This window comes from Pinus tabuliformis, chromosome Q (assembly GCF_031772625.1).
Source record: "Pinus tabuliformis cultivar Carrire ecotype Pingquan chromosome Q, CPIR1, whole genome shotgun sequence".
NCBI classification, from domain to species: domain Eukaryota; kingdom Viridiplantae; phylum Streptophyta; class Pinopsida; order Pinales; family Pinaceae; genus Pinus; species Pinus tabuliformis.
Genome location: NC_142296.1, coordinates 1125043285 through 1125063208, shown reverse-complemented (window position 1 = coordinate 1125063208; position 19924 = coordinate 1125043285). Strand labels below are relative to the sequence as shown.

At 40.5% G+C, this 19924-nt stretch overlaps 1 pseudogene; it reads right to left on the bottom strand.

Moving 5' to 3' along the window:
- LOC149223474 (ASC1-like protein 3) overlaps window positions 1-15178 on the bottom strand; it is an 86192-nt pseudogene extending 71014 nt beyond the window's left edge.
- Between the last annotated feature and the right edge of the window lie 4746 nt (window positions 15179-19924).

Below are 19924 nucleotides of genomic sequence, written 5' to 3'. Positions count from 1 at the left end.
TTTCCAAGGCTGAGAGCTTTGAACTCTTTCAGAAATCACTTGAACCCACTGCCCCTCCCGCTGCAGCCTTCACTGCCGCAAATCGAGGTTCTAGTCGATTCTCTGCAACTCGTGGCCGCAACTCCGAGGGCTGTAGCACTGGCCATGGCCACACCTCCTCTGCAACTCGTGGCCACCCCTCCTCTGGTTCAGGTCATCGTCCTCCTCACTGCCAGATATGTCGTCTAGATGGTCACTATGCCAATCGGTGCAACCAGAGGTATGCCTGAACTGAGAATAGCGCCCATCTTGCTGAAGCTTTTGCAAGCTCCTGTTCTCTCAACGACTCAGCAGGCCCTAATTGGTTCTTGGACACTGGAACTTCAGCCCAAATGTCTACATATTCATCTATTTTGGATCAGCCCACTCAGTACATTGGTAAGGATTCTGTAATTGTGGGCAATGGTGCCTCTTTACCCATTACTCATACTGATACAGTCTCTCCTACCCCAAATATTCATTTATTGGATGTTTTAGTTGTTCCCCATCTCACCAAAAATCTCCTTTCAATTAGTAAATTAACGTCTAATTTTCCTTTATCCGTTACATTTACTAATAACCTTTTCTCTATTCAGAATCATCGAACAGGAAGGGTGGTGGCAACTGGTAAGCGTGATGGCAGCTTATATGTGCTGGAGCGTGGCAACTCTGCTCTTATTTATGTCCTTAGAAATAAGAATTTACATGCTTCCTATGATTTATGGCATGCTCGTGTTGGACATGTAAATCACTCTGTTATTTCTTATTTAAATAAAACAAGACATCTTTATCTTACATCTTTATTGCTCTCTCCTACACTGTGTAGTACATGTCAACTTGCGAAAAATCATCGTTTACCCTATTCACGTAATGAACATAGATCATCACATGTATTAGATCTTATTCATTGCGATATATGGGGTCCTTCCCCGGTCAAATCAAATTCGGGATTTACCTACTATGTTATCTTCATTGATGATTACTCACGATTCACTTGGCTTTATCCCTTGAAATTCAAATCTGATTTTTATGATGTTTTCACTAATTTTCAAAAATTTGTGGAAAATCAATATTCTGCTCGTATAAAGATTTTTCAAAGTGATGGCGGAGGTGAATTCACTAGCACTTGCTTTCAAGCTCATCTTCGTACTTCCGACATTCACCATCAGCTTTCCTGCCCCTATACACCTGCCCAGAATGGTCGCGTTGAACGCAAACACCGTCATGTGACTGAAACTAGCCTTGCTCTTCTTTTTCATTCTCACCTTCCTCCTCGTTTTTGGGTTGACGCTTTCAGCACTACAGCTTACATCATCAACCGTTTGCCCACACCACTTCTTGGAGGTAAGTCACCTTTTGAGCTTTTGTATGGTTCTTCTCCAAATTATGAAAATTTTCATCCCTTTGGCTGTCGTGTTTATCCTTGTTTGCGTGATTATATGCCTAACAAATTGTCTCCACGCAGTATTCCCTGCATTTTTTTGGGTTACAGTCCCTCTTATAAAGGGTTCCGTTGCTTTGACCCCATCACCTCTTGCCTCTACATCACCCGACATGCTCAGTTTGATGAAAACCATTTCCCTTTTCTCGATTCCTCTCAGGCTCAGCCCCTTTCTTCTCTTCCTGATCCATTACATACCGACCCTCCTTCCCCGTCCCCTGCACCATCTTCTCCACATATTACTCAATCTGATCCATGTGCTATCTGTACTGATCCAGTGGATGAGTCCTTGCAGGCTACTGATTCTTTTGCAGGTCCCTCTTCATTGCCTCCGAGCTCGCCTCTCATTGAGGCACGGACCTCTCCTCCTATTCCTGCTCCTGCAATTTCGCTCGGCTCTCACCCTATGGTCACGCGAGCTAAAGCTGGTATTTTCAAGACCCACCATCCAGCAAATCTTGGTGTCTTGGGCTCCTCTGGACTTCTTTCTGCTCTTCTTGTCTCCACTGAGCCTAAAGGATTCAAATCGGCTGCTAAGAATCCTACCTAGCTTGCCGCCATGGATGAAGAAGTTCAGGCTCTGCAAAACAATCGCACCTGGATTTTGGTCCCTCGGCCAGCAAACACCAACATTGTGGGCTCAAAATGGGTGTTTCAGACCAAATATCTTCCTGATGGATCTGTTGAGTGACTCAAAGCTTGACTTGTTGCCAAAGGATATACCCAGGTTCCCGGTCTTGATTACACCGACACCTTCAGTCCTGTTATCAAGGCCACTACCGTCCGTGTTGTTCTTTCTCTTGCTGTTACCAACAAATGGCCTCTTCGTCAACTTGACGTCAAGAATGCATTCCTCAATGGTACTCTCACTGAAAATGTTTATATGGAACAACCGCCTGGGTACATTGATCCTCACTTCCCTAATCATGTATGCCTGTTAAAGAAAGCTCTCTATGGTCTCAAGCAAGCTCCTCGTGCCTGGTTCCAGTGCTTCAGCTCTTTTCTCCTTCGACTTGGTTTCTCTTGCAGCTGCGCTGACACTTCTCTATTTGTCTTTCATAAGAACTCTGATGTTATCTATTTGCTTCTTTATGTTGATGACATTATTGTTACTGGCAACAACTCATCTCTTCTTGATAGCTTTACTCTTAAACTCAATTCTGAGTTTGCCACTAAAGATTTGGGCTCTCTCAGCTACTTTCTTGGTCTTGAAGCATCGCCAACTGCAGATGGTCTTTTTCTCAGTCAGCTGAAATATGCACGGGATATTCTTACTCGCGCTCAGTTACTTGACAGCAAACTTGTCCATACTCCCATGATTGTCTCTCAACACTTGTCTGCTGATGGCCCTCTGTTTTCAGATCCTACTCTTTACCAGTTTCTTGTTGGTGCACTTCAATACTTGACCATCACACGCCCAGACATTGCTCATGCTGTCAACTCTGTTAGTCAATTTCTGCATGCTCCAATTGAGGATCATTTTATGGCTGTTAAGCGTATTCTTCGCTATGTCAAGGGCACCCTCCATTTTGGTCTTTCCTTTCGCCCCTCTGCTACTCCTAATGCTCTGGTTGCTTACTCTGATGCTGACTGGGCCGGTTGTCCAGACACTCGTCGCTCTACTTCTGGTTACTCTATTTATCTTGGTGACAATTTGGTCTCTTGGAGTGCCAAAAAGCAACCTACTGTCTCTTGTTCCAGTTGTGAATCTGAGTATCGTGGTCTTGCAAACACTGCTGCTGAACTTCTTTGGCTTACGCATCTCCTTCATGACCTCCAGGTCCCCATTCCCCGCAAGCCTCTTCTCTTATGTGACAACAAAAGTGCAAGTTTTTTGAGCTCCAATCCAGTTTCTCACAAGCGAGCCAAGCATGTTGAATTAGACTATCATTTTCTTTGCAAACTTGTTGTCGCTGGCAAACTTCACATGCAATATGTGCCATCTCATCTACAAGTTGCTGACATCTTCACCAAAAGTCTTCCTCGACCCCTTTTTGAGTTTTTTCAGACCAAGCTTCACTTTCAATCCAATCCGACGCTCAGCTTGTGGGGGGGTGTTAAGGATACAGTTGAGGATATTTTGCCTACACCTGAGACTTGATCCTAGGAGATTAGCTGACCCTTGATTCTAGGAATATTTGTATATAGTTTCTTTCTAATTCTCCTCTAATTGATTTGTAATTATTCTGTCATTATTTTGTATTATAAATAATATACACTCACCACAATTGAACGTGTGGTGATTTGATTTGATACAACCTTCTCATGCATGTCTCTCCTTTGCTTTGAGTTGTCAACCTTGGAAAACTGAATGCTTCATCGAAAATAATTCTGTGAAATTTCTTTTGGAGCCTTCAAACATTGTTGGATGAGATTTGTTACAAGAATTTACACAAACATCAAAAGTGTCTGAAGATAGGATGGAGGGGTTCAAAAGAGAGATATAAAAAATTATTTATTATTTCCATTGGTTTAAGAATACTCTGTGGTGACTGCATGTCTCTCCTTTGCTTTGAGTTGTCAACCTTGGAAAACTGAATGCTTCATCGAAAATAATTCTGTGAAATTCCTTCAAACATTGTTGGATGATATTTGTTACAAGAATTTACACAAACATCAAAAGTGTCTGAATATGGGATGGAGGGGTTCAAAAGAGAGAAATTTGATCAACTTGCACAATGATTCCATTTTAAGCTGATAGCAGGGCGTCCATATTCCCTTCTGGGGTTTCAATATATCATAATTTCATAATTTCTGGTGTGTATCTTTTACGAACTTCCTAATCATCGCAGTCGGCATTTGCCTTCAAATAAAGTATTTAATGCTGTGACAACGATCTAGACTTCAGAGAAAGCTGTTTGGGTTATTCAACCCAAGACGGTATTTTATTTCGCTGGGCGCAATTGTGACCATGGGGAAAGTACTTTTACATCAAGCAGATGGTAGAGCTCTCAGGGGCAGATACTTATACATGATTCACATGCTAGAGATCGTAATTGACATTTTGGGAAGGATAAAACCTGCAAGTTGACAAGGATAAGCAACAAAATATTGGCGAATACCAATGTTTGCAAGTAATAATAACCTTATACGGATACTGCGTTGGGTAGTTTATGAAAGGTCATTTTTTTGGTTGGTTGCAGATTTTAAAGATATTTTAAAATGCTTTAAAATGTGATAGACAAGAGAGAATTATTGTCAAATTTCAAAAATTTCTAGGGCACTTCGATTATGTAGGGGTTACTCATCAAACTTGTAATTTCAATAAATTATATGTAAAAATCAAATTAAATTAAATTTTCACCGGAATTCACCAAAATCTGGCAATGTAATTTCAAGATCTTTTGTTGTTTAAAATACATTTTTGAATGCATAAATCGATTCAGCACCTTGAAAAAACCTGGGCACCCAAATTATGCACATTAAACAATTTAAATTGAACTTTTTAAATAGGATTTTGATTAAAATTAGAAAAAATATTGTGAAAATGGTCATTTCTTTTATAAGTTAGACTACGAGGAGGCTAGAGTATGCATGCCTTAGTAGACTTAGCAGTCAAATAGCTGAGTAGAGGTGGATCCCTTGTCTCACAAACAAAAGATTCCATACACCAATTTGATGTCTAGCGTGGCAATAACCTTAAAATTAAATAATAATAATAATAATAATAATATTATATTATAAATTATATGTATAAATTAAATTAAATTAAAGTATATATAAAAAAGAGAACGGTAAAGCGGGATTGAAGGCGGTTGACCTGAACGGCACTCCAATTCCGACTGCTAACGTATTCCGATTTCAGGCGTATGATTATTTTAGGGCTATGTAGACTGCAGGAATCTTATGGTCGTGAAGCAGCATATCGATTTTCACTACAGCCATACTCTGATTTTTTTTCGGATAAGGCTTACGATTCTCTTTGCGCAAGCAAGACTACAGGAATCTTATAGAGTTTATCAGGGCACTGATATGCTAAGGTCGAGCCATGCTTCTGCCAAAGAAATTAATATTAAACTCATTGTTTATAATCAATCAATGTAGCTCTTGAGTATAACAAGGCTACGGCAAAAGGGCATGCCCATGCCAAAAATCTTCAGATCTTGACCTATATTAAACTATAAATTTGAACAACACATTCTCACAGTTATGAGAATTCAATAAATTTCAGCGAATTCCCCTTTAAAAGAATGAAATTACTGGCAAATTTAGTTGCCAAATTATGAAAATGAAATTAAGCCGAATATAAAGGGAGTAATTCGCACTCTCATGAGATTCTACGAATTTCATGGATAAAAAGTAGCCAAACCCGGTGACTTAGCTTGATACTCTGAGTGTCCAGGAAGATGGAGGCATGTAAGATTTAGTCCTCCTGAGGATAGATAGGAATAGAATAGATTAGAAAAAATTTCTGTCTGTTAAGAGTCTGTGGGTGTAGAGTATAGTATGTAGGTGTAGAAGATAGGTAGTTTGAGTTTAGAAAGTGTAGATTCTGTGGGAAAGGAGTGCAGGGTTGGTTTGAAAGAGTGTTTTTTTTGTGAAGAGGTGAGTCTTGTTAGAGGGTTTTTTTTTTTAATTTAGATTAACGTCTCTACTTCTTCTGGGATGAAGTTCTTTATTTCCTAATCTCTGGATGGACTTGAGCACCGGATGTTTCTATTTATATCTGTTTGCGTGGTGCCCTGTATCATCATATTTTTACTTTTCTCTGGATCGCTGGAGGCTTTCAGATCCACGTATTAGTTTTGTATGAATGACCATCTTTCATCTCTGTTGATTTTTTTGTCTGGGAGAATCTCTTTTTTGTGCTAATGGATCATTGCAGGGCTTTCAAAGCAGTGAAGTTTCCCTGTTTCTCTGTTACATCTAGGGCTAAAGTTTTGACTGAATTTTTGTCGGGGAGAATCTCTTTTCTGTGGTAATGGATCATTGCAGGGCTTTCAAAGCAGTGAAGTTTCCATGTTTCTCTGTTACATCTACGACTAAAGTTTCTCTGATTAACATACTCTGTTTTCAGTCAAAACGCTGATACAAGTTTTCTGTTGTAATCATTTTTTTTACTATTAATAGAAAGAGTTTTTTCTGATTAAAAGAAAAGAGTTGGTTTTTTCCTATGTTGCAGGAGTTTGCGGAACTTGGGAACTTGGGTATGGTGTCGGGAATGGCTAGAGGTTTCCCCAAATTTAATATTATATAATAAAAAAATTAAAAATATATAATTATATCATAATCAAAATTAATATTAAATCAAAATACTCAAATATTAAAATCAATTGAAATATATAATTTCTCTTATATATAAATATTTTCTCTGGGTGTCTCTCTTCCTAAGTCTCTCCCTTTTATATATATAAAATATTAAAATGTCAAGTTCATTATCAGTTCTCTCACACATGAAGAGTATTTGAAACAATCTCCCTTAAAAATACAAAGGAACAATTTTACCTATGTTTCTCTAGTTATTCTTATGAGAAAAAGTAAAGCGACTCTAATTGTAAGGACCTGCAGTCCTTGCATACGTTCCGGCTTGAAGGGCGAGCTCATGACTTCATGTGTGACGGGTTATAATGCGCACAAGGGAGGAGAGCGAGTTGTTATACATAAGCGTGGGAGCTTGTTGAACACCCACGGGCCGACCAGCGAGCGAAGGCAAGCCGACTTGACTTGGGAGCGTTTGGAGGATGGCTGACGAACGTTTAGTAGCATATGCGATGGAGTTTGAGGGCGTGGGCAGGTCGGCTGCGCAGCCACGACCTTGCCTTACCGCCCGTATAAACTAGCAAGGCGCAGAGCTCGTTTGGACAACTTCGCTCATCATCCAACAAGAAGAAGTATGCAAGACTTGGTGCAGCCGCAACAAAGGAGAAAGGCGCAGATTAGTAATGCGCTCATTCTTGGGCGAGGCCACATGGAAGTAGTACGCTGTCTTGGTTACTGGGTGAGGGTGTGGGTAGGCGTGCACGACCAGCGGCCGGGTGAGGGCGTCCGTGCAGGCATGCACGACAGGGCGACCGAGTAGGGCGTCCGCTGAACGGACAAACCGAAGTGCTAAACAGGCGACCCAGGTAGGGCGCGCCGTGCACGGAGGTGAGTTGGTTGACACGGTGAGGGCATGCAGACGGGCGGCTGGGTGAGGGCATGCCGTGCACGACGAAACGGTGGAGACGAAGGTTGGAACTGGAGGTCGTAGAGTTGGGCAAGCAGTACTACGTGTTGTTTCACATGATTTGGGCGTTTGCCAAGTGTTGGCAAGTGGGACTGCGTGTGGGCAGGGATACACAGTGTGGGCGTTTGCGAACCAAACGGAGAGCGAACCGGTGAAGACATGCAACAAGGTGAACGAAGGGTTGGTGAGTCGTGCCGCGACTGTGCGGAGGTGCCGACGAGCTGGGAAACCGAGTTTGCCGAACTTGGAAATTTGGCTAAGTATAAATTTGGGGTTTCCCAAGGACTTAACCTATACTTGTAAAAGTGGAAAGATTGTATAATATATTGATTCGCACTGCCCCTCCCTTTATACTGTTGTGCATTTCTCTTGTATAATGCTGTTTATGTGAATGTTATGGGCTTTCACTTGTATAAAGGATAAACGAAATAATACTTGGTAACAGAAAAATAAACTAAGTATGGAATGTTAGGCGTAGTCTACAATCGTAAGTATTGGTGAAAAGAAAACGATTGGTAGTGCTGCACCTTGTTATAAGTGGTTGAAAGACTACCGCAAGTGTAGGGGCGTGATAAGTGGTATCAGAACTGATTCAGGTGGAGTGCAGATGAAGGAAGTTGATTCTACAAAGGCCGAAGACTTGAAAGGGAGTTCAAGTTTTGCAGATAACAAGTTGAATCAAGAGTTGGTTCAGTTTTGCAGGGAGAACCTGGTGAACAGTGAAGAGTCAAGAAGGATGTCTATCTTGCAAGAAATGGGTTTTGCAACCTTCAAGGAATTTGAAGGGAGTCTACATGAAGAATCAAGGGAGGTTGAACAAAGATTTGCAGAATGGGGCAAAGGCTTGTTCAAAGCAAAGGATGCTCTTCGTGCCTTGGTCAAGGAAGGGATTTCTGACGGGAATAGGGACGAAGCCTATCGACTTGCGAAGGAAGTGGACTTGTTTGATGCAGAACTCAAGGAATTGAAGATAAGGCAGGACTTGATTCGAGAAAAGTGGAAATGGCTAACTCTTGAGGAGAAGCATTCCATAGCTTTGGCTCATAAGGAGAAAGCTGCAGAATGCGATGATAAGGAAGAGGAAGCCGTGATAGTTGAAGATGTTGCAGATGTGACAACGATGGAGGATGAACTTGAGGTTGATCAAGTTGGACCAAGATAGTGCAGTTTGCAGACATGGTTGGATGAGGATACTCACATGGAGGAGCCTCATGATGATGATGAAGTAAGTATTGATACTTGTGTTTCACTTGAGCATTTGGTAGATGGACCGTATGCAGGGAAGAGCAAATCCAGTTTGTCAATGCAAGGGAGCATCTTACCATGGATGTCTATGATGAGACCTTGTATGGAGAAGGAAGGATCGTTGACTATTGCAAGACTATTGTAAAGCCCCGTGACAAGGGAGGAACATGATGATCATTGTGGAGGATTGGGTCATGCTTTAGCCACATGGAGAATTGGCTAAGTGTCCGGCATGACTCATGGACAGATTGGAGGGCACACACTTGAGTATGATGATGCTTGGGTGAACTTCTCATGACCGAGACCAAGAGCAAGTCTTGGTGGAACCTTCAGTGGGGGAGCTAAGATGGAAGGGACTCATGATGCGATGATGACATAGTTGGGTGATCGAGTTTTCTAGACCGAAGATTGCAGACTTAGATGAGGATGACCGATTGTTGTGATGGGTCTACTTGGTTGGACTACATGGGCAACTTAGTCATGGACATCAGGTTGGAGACATGGAGCATGGCAGTCTTATGCAGGGACATTGTGCAAGAGCATTTATAGAGGTGTCATATGGGCATCCAATGAGGAGTGCCAAGGCAAGGATGTTGTGCAGGGGGATTTGCTAATGTGACATGGAGATGTTTTATGTATGAGCTGATGGAGAGTTTGTGCACTCTTGTACAACAAGGCCATGGACTTGGATGGAGTTGCGAGCAGACTATGGAGCATTCCTACTACATGGAGAGCTGAGGCATCTTGCAGAGACCTTTGGGCTGAGACTTGTATGCTTGCTGAGATGTTGGTTGGAGATGACTCATGGAGCTCATGATGACATGAGGTTGTGACTTTTGGGGACTTCATATATGGTGGACTTAGAAGCTCTGATACATTGAGGAGCTAAGGTCAGAGACTTTGATGTGGGATGGGGTGCATACTTTCAAGTACATGTATGGGAATGGCTTGAAAGAGTGACTTGATGTGGAGGATCGATATGAGACACTTTGGAGTAATGGAGTTACGACGATGATGATGCATTGATGGCAACACTTGGGCATGGGTTGAGCCAAGACTTAACCACGTTGACACATGGGAGCTGATTGATCTATGATCATGGGCAGCACGTGGATAGATGAGACAGGTACATACTTGTTTCTATGGTAGACTTGAGGGATGGCACATTACGGATATCATGGAGGTTGCTTCATGGACCTGGATGTGGCACATAGTCGGTTCGATGAGATGGTCTCTTCATGTTGAGGAGGCACACATATGGATGATGATGTTGGGATAGGTGCGGCTGATTTCATGCAGCACATTAGTACCAAACATCATGGACAGCATGTTGCAGATGTGATGAGGGTTACTTCATGGACCTAAGCATGGCTTACACTTATATGGAGATGGATTCTTGATCGAGTTGAGGATGTGATGGGATGTTCTGAGAAACGACTGATGATGGCATGAGGATGTGCATTCTCATGGTTTGAGTGGGACAGTTGGATTAGCTACCCAACTAGTTCAGACATGAGGGCTAGCGGTGTATAGAGATGTGTTAGCATTGTGTCAGAGTATCATGGCAGCAATTCACACATGATGAGGTTGACACAAGATGTTGCAGGAAGCATGTAGCTTGAGATGGAGGGACCAGCCTTCCACAATAGGGAGCAGCATGTGGCGATTGCGACGAGATGGTCGATGGTCATGGATTGAGATGATTTCCGATGTATAACATACCGATGGGGTGTATACCTTGGTATGGTGATCTTGGTGACAGATGGTTGCCGAGACGAGACATGATGGAGACGATGGGTGTACATGTGTTGCAGAGATGGTTGCAGTATGTGGAGGAGTTGACATCATGGATGAGACAGACATTGATGATGGTCTTGGTGGATGGCTACCAGGATGGTATGTTGTCGAGGACGACAATGACTTTAGGTGGAGGAGGATGTAAGTACCTGTAGTCCTTGCACGCGTTCTGGCTTGAAGGGCGAGCTCACAACTTCATGTGCGACGGGTTATAATGCGCACAAGGGAGGAGAGCGAGCTGTTATATATAAGTGTGGAAGCTTGGTTGAACACCCACGGGCCGACCAGCAAGTGAAGGCAAGCCGACTTGACTTGGGAGCGTTCAAAGGATGGTCGACGAACGTTTAGTAGCATATGCGATGGAGTTTGAGGGCGTGGGCAGGTCGGCTAGGCAGCCACGACCTTGCCTTACCGCCCGTATAAACTAGCAAGGCGCAGAGCTCATTTGGACAACTTCGCTCATCATCCAACAAGAAGAGGTACGCAAGACTTGGTGCAGCCGCAGTAAAGGAGAAAGGCACAGATTAGTAATGTGCCCGTTCTTGGGCGAGGCCACACAGAAGTAGTACACTGTCTTGGTTACTGGGTGAGGGCGCGGGTAGGCGTGCACGACAAGCGGCCGGGTGAGGGTGTCCGTGTAGGCATGCACGACAGGGCGACCGAGTAGGGCGTCTGCTGAACGGACAAACTGAAGTGCTGAACGGGTGACTCGGGTAAGGCGTGCCGTGCACGGAGGTGAGTTGGTTGACACGGTGAGGGCGTGCGGATGGGCGGCTGGGTGAGGGCACGCCGTGCACGACGGAACGGTGGAGACGAAGGTTGGAACCGGAGGTCGTAGAGTTGGGCAGGCGGTACTATGTGTTGTTTCACACGATTTGGGCATTTGCCAAGGGTTGGCAAGTGGGACTGCGTGTGGGCAGGTATACACGGTTTGGGCGTTTGCGGACCAAACGGAGAGCGAACCGGTGAAGACGTGCAACAAGGTGAACGAAGGGTTGGTGAGTCGTGCGGCGACCGTGCAGAGGTGCCGACGAGCTGGGCAACCGAGTTTGCCGAAGTTGGAAATTTGGCTAAGTATAAATTTGGGGTTTCCCAAGGACTTAGCCTATACTTTGTAAAAGTGGAAAGATTGTATAATATATTGATTCGGGCAGACTCATATTACAGGGAGTTGCCCCTCCCTTTATATTGTTGTGCATTTCTCTTGTATAACGCTGTTTATGTGAATGTTATGGGCTTTCACTTGTATAAAGGATAAACAAAATAATACTTGGTAACAGAAAAATAAACTAAGTATGGAATGTTAGGCGTAGTCTACAATCGTAAGTATTGGTGAAAAGAAAACGATTGGTAGTGCCGTACCTCGCTATAAGCGGTTGAAAGACTACCGCAGGTGTAGGGGCGTGACACTAATGGTTAAGCATTCGCTGCCACATACAATATGCACACAATCTTCTGTGATACATATACATAAACAAAAAAATAAATACTCATTAGCATGACATCCCAGATATCGCCCTTACATTGAGGTGTCACACACTTCCTTAACCCATCAAGAGATTGCTCCAGTTTCTCAATTAAGGATATCAGTGTTAAGGATGTCTTTGGCCTTTCTTCCTGCCAAGGTTTCAACAAAGCCTCATGTCTTGTGGGCAGTTCAACATATTTGTCTACATGCTTTGTATTCCCCAACCCCGTCTTTGGCCTTTCTTCCTGCGAAGGTTTCAACAAAGCCTCATGTTTCGTAGGCAGTTCAACATATTTGTCTACATGCTTTGTATTCCCCAACCCCAGGGAACGGGGGAACTCCAAAAAAATAGTCTTCAAAGCTCCCGGAACTTTCCCAAGCTCCCATTGCAACTCCCACAGAAAAGGGAACGTTCCCATACAGTTCCAAAGTTTCCGGGAGTGCGGGAACCACTGGAACGGGTTTCCCACCTCTAGAGAGTGGTTCCGTGTAACAGAGGTTTTTTCCAATGGTGGCTTTCCCAAAGAGTTAGCTATTGTGAGTTGTAAGTTTATATAAAAATTTGCAAGATTACATTGGGATTTGCATCTGCCCAATTGTTATAGTTATTCTTAATCTAACACTGAATCTCTTTTATAATGAAACTCATTTTCTTCTGTATACTTTTACAAGCGATTAGTCCACATGATTTATTCCTAACAAAATAGACTTGAAAATCCAACAAACCTGTCCATAGTGTACAAGCTGCCATGATTTATTCCTAACAAAATAGACTTGAAAATCCAACAACTCTGTCCATAGTGTACAAGCTGCCATTGCGAAAAGAACCGATTAGACAGACTGGAAAGGATGACTGACAGAACCATGGCCTCTGGTGTGGCTGCTGGACACTAGAGAGAAGAAGACAACAAGCTCACTGTAGAAAAGGGTTCTGCCAGGAACATGCAAACGCTGGAGACGTTTGCTAGCAGTTCGGCATCACGAAAACAGAATCTAGCCCCTTGTGTTGTTGAGCAACGCTTTTCCTGGGGGTTTGAATGGCGCGGCTGTAACAGTCACTGAGGCTCGGGACATGAGAATGCCCTCTCGAGATTTTCAATTTACGGAAAAGCGTGGGAATGTTAGTCAAAGGGTCGCCCAAGGTTCAATCCGTGGACGAAGACGATAAAGTGAGCTTTTCGGCGAGTATTGACAATGGAAGAAATGGCCGGGTGAGAGAAGTTGTTCAAAATCAGAGGAGGTTGTGACAGAGTAGGATAGGTTTGTGCCTAGATCGAGCGCAAGTTGTTTTGACCACATGGTAACAAGATTGCTGCGGCTGGTAACATACGTGCAATTGGGTGGCAGATTGTTTTCTTGAATATAATTTTCAATCAGTTGCAGAGGATTTTTTTGAAGGATGTCAGAATTATCCAATGTTTTGCCGAAGATGGTGATTCAGAGGCCAAAGAGGGAATCTGGGATTTTGATCAACATATATTGCTTTTCGATCATTTAGGAAAATTTGAATTCTGGGCCACCGGGAGGTAGATTTCAGAAACTTTGGAAGTTGGAACTATACATATATAAAGAGAATGACACAACTTCGTGGAGTTTTGTATCACGAGGATTTCAAAATTCTTTTTTTTTAATCACAGTGAATTATTAAGTTAGTAAGTTATGGAGTAATTCAGGCATGCCTAAGATTAAACCCTAGGCTGCTATTATAAAATCAAAATCAAGAGTATATCTAATAGTTTGTAAGCCAAATATACTAGGAATTTATGATTTGGTAAGAGCCTAAACTCAATGGCTGCTGGAGAGCATTATAATGGGCTAAAGATATCCCCATAGGCTTTGAGTCTACTAGGAATTTATGACTTGGCAAGAGCCTAAACTCAATGGCTGCTGGAGAGAATCATAATGGGCTAAATATATCCCCATAGGCTTTGAAACTGAGTATGAGACCCCCTTGTTTGTGGGACAAGGGACCCACTTCCAAATAACGATTTAACTGCTAAGTCTACTAAAGCAATAGTCTACCCTATTTAGTTTTGAACCTATAATTTTCTAGAAAAAAGGGACATAGGCTTTGACACAGGCTTTGACACTAAGTATGAGACCCCCTTGTTTGTGGGACAAGAGACCCACTTCCAAATAACGATTTAACTGCTAAGTCTATTAAATCATACATAATCTACCCTATTTAGTTTTAAACCTATAACTTTTTAGAAAAAAACACATACTCTTAATCTCTTAATCATTAGACGTACTCAAATTATATATATATGAAAATGAATCGTTTACCGAATCTTATTCTGCATAGACAGTTATTATTATGAAGAAAACAAAGGCCATTATATTTATTTGTATCTCTTCTGGTGTTGATGTATCTGTTAATTTTATCAGATGCTACCTGAAGTGAGTTTGCTCTTAACAACAAAACAATTGTAACCCTGGTCATTACTCTGCAACTGTACTACTGGTTACGATAGTTTACTGACCACTGTAATTGTGGGAACTCGGGGCATCACATAAAAGCATTGACCTTGATCTAAGAGTATCAATATAAATTCAAATTAAAGAACGTAATTTAAATTAAAGAAAGGCCATTGGGTTTTGCAGATCAATTCCCATCGAAGTTCCCAGTGGAAGTAAACTGACCTGGTACAGAGCAATGTTCAGAAGAAAATGGATGGCAAAACACGCAAACGCGGCAGATCGCCAGATAGAACGTAATTTAAATTAAAGAAAGGCCATTGGGTTTTGCAGATCAATTCCCATTGAAGTTCCCAGTACTGACCTGGTACAGAGCAATGTTCAGAAGAAAATGGATGGAAAAACACGCAAACGCGGCGTAGATCGCCAGATAGAAGTCTTTCGTCTCTGGTGAACCTTCCCATCTCCAAATCGCCTCCATTGAACACCAGCAAAAGACGCTCTGTCTCACTGAATTACCAGGAAAAGAAAATGCATTTTCAATTTGAATCCCCTCGAAACCGTTAAAATGGCATAGCTGATGGACTGCATTTGCTGAGAAGGCCTGAGCCTGGACTTAATTATAATGCCGTCTCTACGAGCAGTAATTTGAACCTTTGAAAATGGGTATCCTTCAGAAACGGAAAACTTTGTTATTCTTCCTTTCAAATTGATGAGTCATCTTTCAAAAGGGCAAACTTTCGGTATTTTTCATTCAAATTCTGGGCGGGAGATAATTTTGTGAAATTTGGTACTTTTTAATTCCAATTCTGGTCGGAGGAGAATATTTTGCATTTTACTCTGGTCGGAAGAGAATTTTGTGCACTTTACTGTAAAGATTTGTTTTTTAAAATTAAAAAGGATATCGAAGTAGAGGAATTGTTAGAATAGTTAAAACTAATCGGAATTTAAGTAAAAAAAAATTCAAAAAATCTTACCATAACAGTGTTTGAATTATATTTTAAATAACATAAATAAATTCAACACTATCAAAAACTTCTATAATATTCAAAATTTTAAAGTTTAACAACTTTAATTTAAATTTACAAAAATCCCTACCCAATTTTAGCAAAATCTTACCAAAAATTCTAACAATCTGTTTTTTTTTTTTCAGAGAGAAAATCGTCATAGTATTATATTAAGAAAATATAATGAGCATTACAAGAGAACCATTACATGTCAGCATTCAGAACTGAAAATGCAGGAAAAGTATCGCTGAAGCGTGGCTCAAGCTAAAATCTGGGTCATTGTCGATAGAGATCAGAAACAAATTCTTATGAGAAGACCCAGAATATCAAAACAAACAGGTTCTCTTCCAAAAAAGAAAAGGAGGAGCTGTAGAAAAGGATCAGCATAGTACAGAGAAAGAAAATTCTAACAATCTGTTTAACTACGGCTTTTTGAATTTCATTAACATCTATGATAATGGGCACGCGAGTGCATGGATCATTGGTTGGGGCGGTCGGCTGCCACACACCCCACCAACGATCGAACCCGATATGTAACGTTGCGCAGCAGCATATATATGCTTCTATGTGGTTGTAATGTGAATGTTTCGATGTGACGGCTGTCAGCTTGTTCTGACACGTATATGTACAAAAAGAGGGCCCATAAATGCTTCTAAAGGGAACTAGCCCGACCCATTTGGGCATGTTTATACATTATAAGGTAGCACAAGCATGTCATATGTCACTCTTTTTCAAAATGGAAGTGCATACATCAGGTTAGCGTTAGGCTATATCACTTTCTGGAATATATGTATTATGTTAGCGCTACGTGGGCTTTTTAGTTGTTTTTTTAATGCAATAATCAAGATAGGAAACTCCTATTTCATAGACCATAGAAAAGTAAATGCTGCCTGACATGCAAGGTAGATAGCTTTCGCCCTCTCTCTCCAGGTTGCTATCTCAATTCGCGTGCTGTCACTCAAAGGGCGAAAGCTATCTGAGATTGCGTGCTGTCACTCAAAGGGCGAAAGCTATCTGCCTCGCATGTCAGGCAGCATTTACTTTTCTATGGTCTATGAAATAGGAGTTTCCATCAAGATAGAGTATTTGTGTAATGATTTGTATGTGATCCATTAATAGAAATGCTTCTTCATGTGTCCATGTTCTCTATATCACATTTATGGAGCAAACTCATGTTTTTTTAATGTCATATGTAGATTGGATTAGTGTTATATTTTCATCAAATTTGTTTTTAAATTTCAAATAGAATTGTTTAATTGGGTAGATGTTTAATGTTGTAATATAAAATGGTAGATTTCTCATCAATTTCAGAATTTTGATTAAATTTTTAAAGATATGACACAATTCAAAATTTGGTTAATGGTTAAATTTGCAATTTTTTTATTTTTCTATTTTTTATTATATTGTGACTATTTTTATTATGATTATGATAATATATAAATTAAATGGTAAAAGAATTAAATTAATTTTTTAAAAATATGAAATTTGTATTATATTTGTAATTGGAAAAAAGAAAATAAAAATTTCACAAATTATAAAATTAGCTTACTCCATCTTGAAATTATCTAAGAAGGAATTTCTGTACTTATAACAATTCATCTAAAAACCAAATAATTTATCCAAAAAATAAAACAATTCATCAAATGCATTTGATTACACAAACAAAACTTTCGACTGATTGAATGTTTTGGCTAGGGATATGTACCATGCAAATATCTCGTCATTAACATAAGACTATACCTCTAACATTTTTGAACATTGACCTTGACAACTACTTTAACAACCATGATCCACCATAACCACTAAAATGATGGAATGTTTTGGTGAGGCATATGCACCATGCAAGTCCCTCATCATCAACCCAAGACTATATCTATAACACTATCAAGCATTGGCCTTCATAGCTACTTTGACAACCACCATCCATCTTAACCACCATTGTCATTATTTGCTTCATCCACCCTCCCTATCATAAAATTCCACAATGTACTTAGGGCCCCGACAGATCTTCTATGTGTGTTGATACTCTATGGAGACATCAAAATGGTTGTTTCATGTTCAAGGATTGGTTTAGGAGATGGAAAAGGGGACAAGACCAATGACTTTGTGAGGAACAACCATCCTAATGTCTCCATAGGTGTGTGTGTGTGTGTGTGTGTGTGTGTGTGTGTGTATATATATATATATATATATATATATATATATAGAGAGAGAGAGAGAGAGAGGCATGGAACTAATGCCTTTATGGGCATCAACCCTCCTAATGTCTTTGTGAGAGTATAAATAAATAAACACAAATAAGATTAGTTGGGACTCTAACCAAGCAATGGTGGTAAGTGTAGAAAGAGTGAACATAATAGGTAATGGTGCTAGTGGTTTATGGCAAAGGGGGATTGTCAAAGTTGTGTCAAGGTCGTTGTTTAGTAGTGTGAAAGGCATAACCTTAGGTGGGTGATGAGGGATTTTCATGGTGCAAATCCCTTGTCATTTTTCAATTTCCAACCATGCTCATCATTAAGAAGAACGTATTAATTACTAAACATAGGCCTCTAAACTATCAAACATGTTTTCCCTCCATCACACAAGGTATGGCCATTAGCCTTGTTCCATCCATGGCATTCTTTGATAACTACTCTCTAACATCAAACTTCTCCATCACTATCTTTGTTATCATAGTACAATCCGTGTTTAATCCTTACATAAGGACTAGCCAACTTTCTTTACTACTCCAAGTCATTATCGATTCATCCAATGCCACCATCACCCTATTGTCTCCCTTGCAAATTTCCAAGGCCCTACTAGCAACTTTCATCACTCATTATGCTCCTCAATGGTTGTTTTACAGAGTGGTGTTCATCAAAGCTTATGTCACATTGTGACGTTCCTCAAGGGTTATGTTGGAGTGTGATGCTTCCCAATTATTACATCACTTTGTGACATTCTTCTACATTTTGTAATGTTGAATTACAACCCTCCATAATGGTTACATCACATTACAATGTTCATAAAAGATCATGACACCTTCATATTTGTGGTATATTAAAATATCAATATAATCAATATTTGTGGCCATGGTTGAATTTGGTTAACCATGTTTCATTTACTATAGTTTCCCATGGTTGATTATGTTTAAAAACTTTTATTTATGGTTGGCCACAATTTAATTTTATAAGCCATAGCTGCTTATGCAACTATGTTTGAATATGACTGACTTTGGTCAACCATGGTTAAATATGGTGGAATTTGGTTGACCATGTTAAACTATTGTTAACCATGGTTGAATTTGGTTGACCATGTTTGAGTATGGTTAACTATGTGTGACCATGTTGACAATGGTTAACCATGTTTATTATGGTGGACTATGGGTGACTATTGTTGACCATGTTTTATTGTACTCATCTTTGGTTAACCATGGTTATCTATGGTAGACTTTAGTTTCGCTGTGGTTGACCATGTTTATATATGGTTTAATATGGTTGACCATAATTGATCATTGTTAACTTTATTTGAACTTGGTTGACTTTGGTTAACTTCATTTTACTATGGTTGACCATAATTGACCATGATTGACCAAGGTTAACTTTGTTTGGGTTTAATTTACTATGATTTATCTACTTTTGGTTGACTTTAGTTTACTATGGTTGACTTTGGTTTATGTTTGGTTCACTATGATTGACCTTAGTTGACTTTGGTTTATTATGGATTCACTATGGTTGACTATGTTCAACAATATTTGACTATGGCTGACTCAGGCTAACTAATATTTAATTTGGCTAGAAATGGTTAACACAGTTGATTATGGTTGGCCATGGTTGGACATGGTCAACATGGTTGACAATAGTTGACTATGTTGATTATATTTAACCATGGTTTAATATGGTAATGTCACATTGTGATACAACTCATGGTCGAATAATGTTGATGATATGTTCTTAATGGTTGTGTTGCAATGCAACATCCATCAAGGGTTATGTCACATTGGTACATTCCTCAAGGTTTATGTTGGATTCAGACGTTTTTTATTGATTATGTCACATTGCAACATCTTATTCATTGTGAAATGTTGATATTTTACTTCCTCAATGATTGCATCACATTGTGACATTCATAAAGAGTTATGTCACCTTATGATTTAGGTGGATATCGGTGGCCACCTACCTCTTCCACTGATTGAATGATTCTCTATCTTCTTCGCAGCTTTTCTATGGCTTTTCAGGTCCCAAACTTCTAAGATCAGTTTTAGGCCCTCACTTATGTTTATTGGCCATTTGGGGGTGGGGAGTGGCACTAAGGGTTTTCATGGCATACCTTGGCCCCAACTAAAAGCTGTAATTCTTGAATACTTCTTTCCAACAAGCCATTGT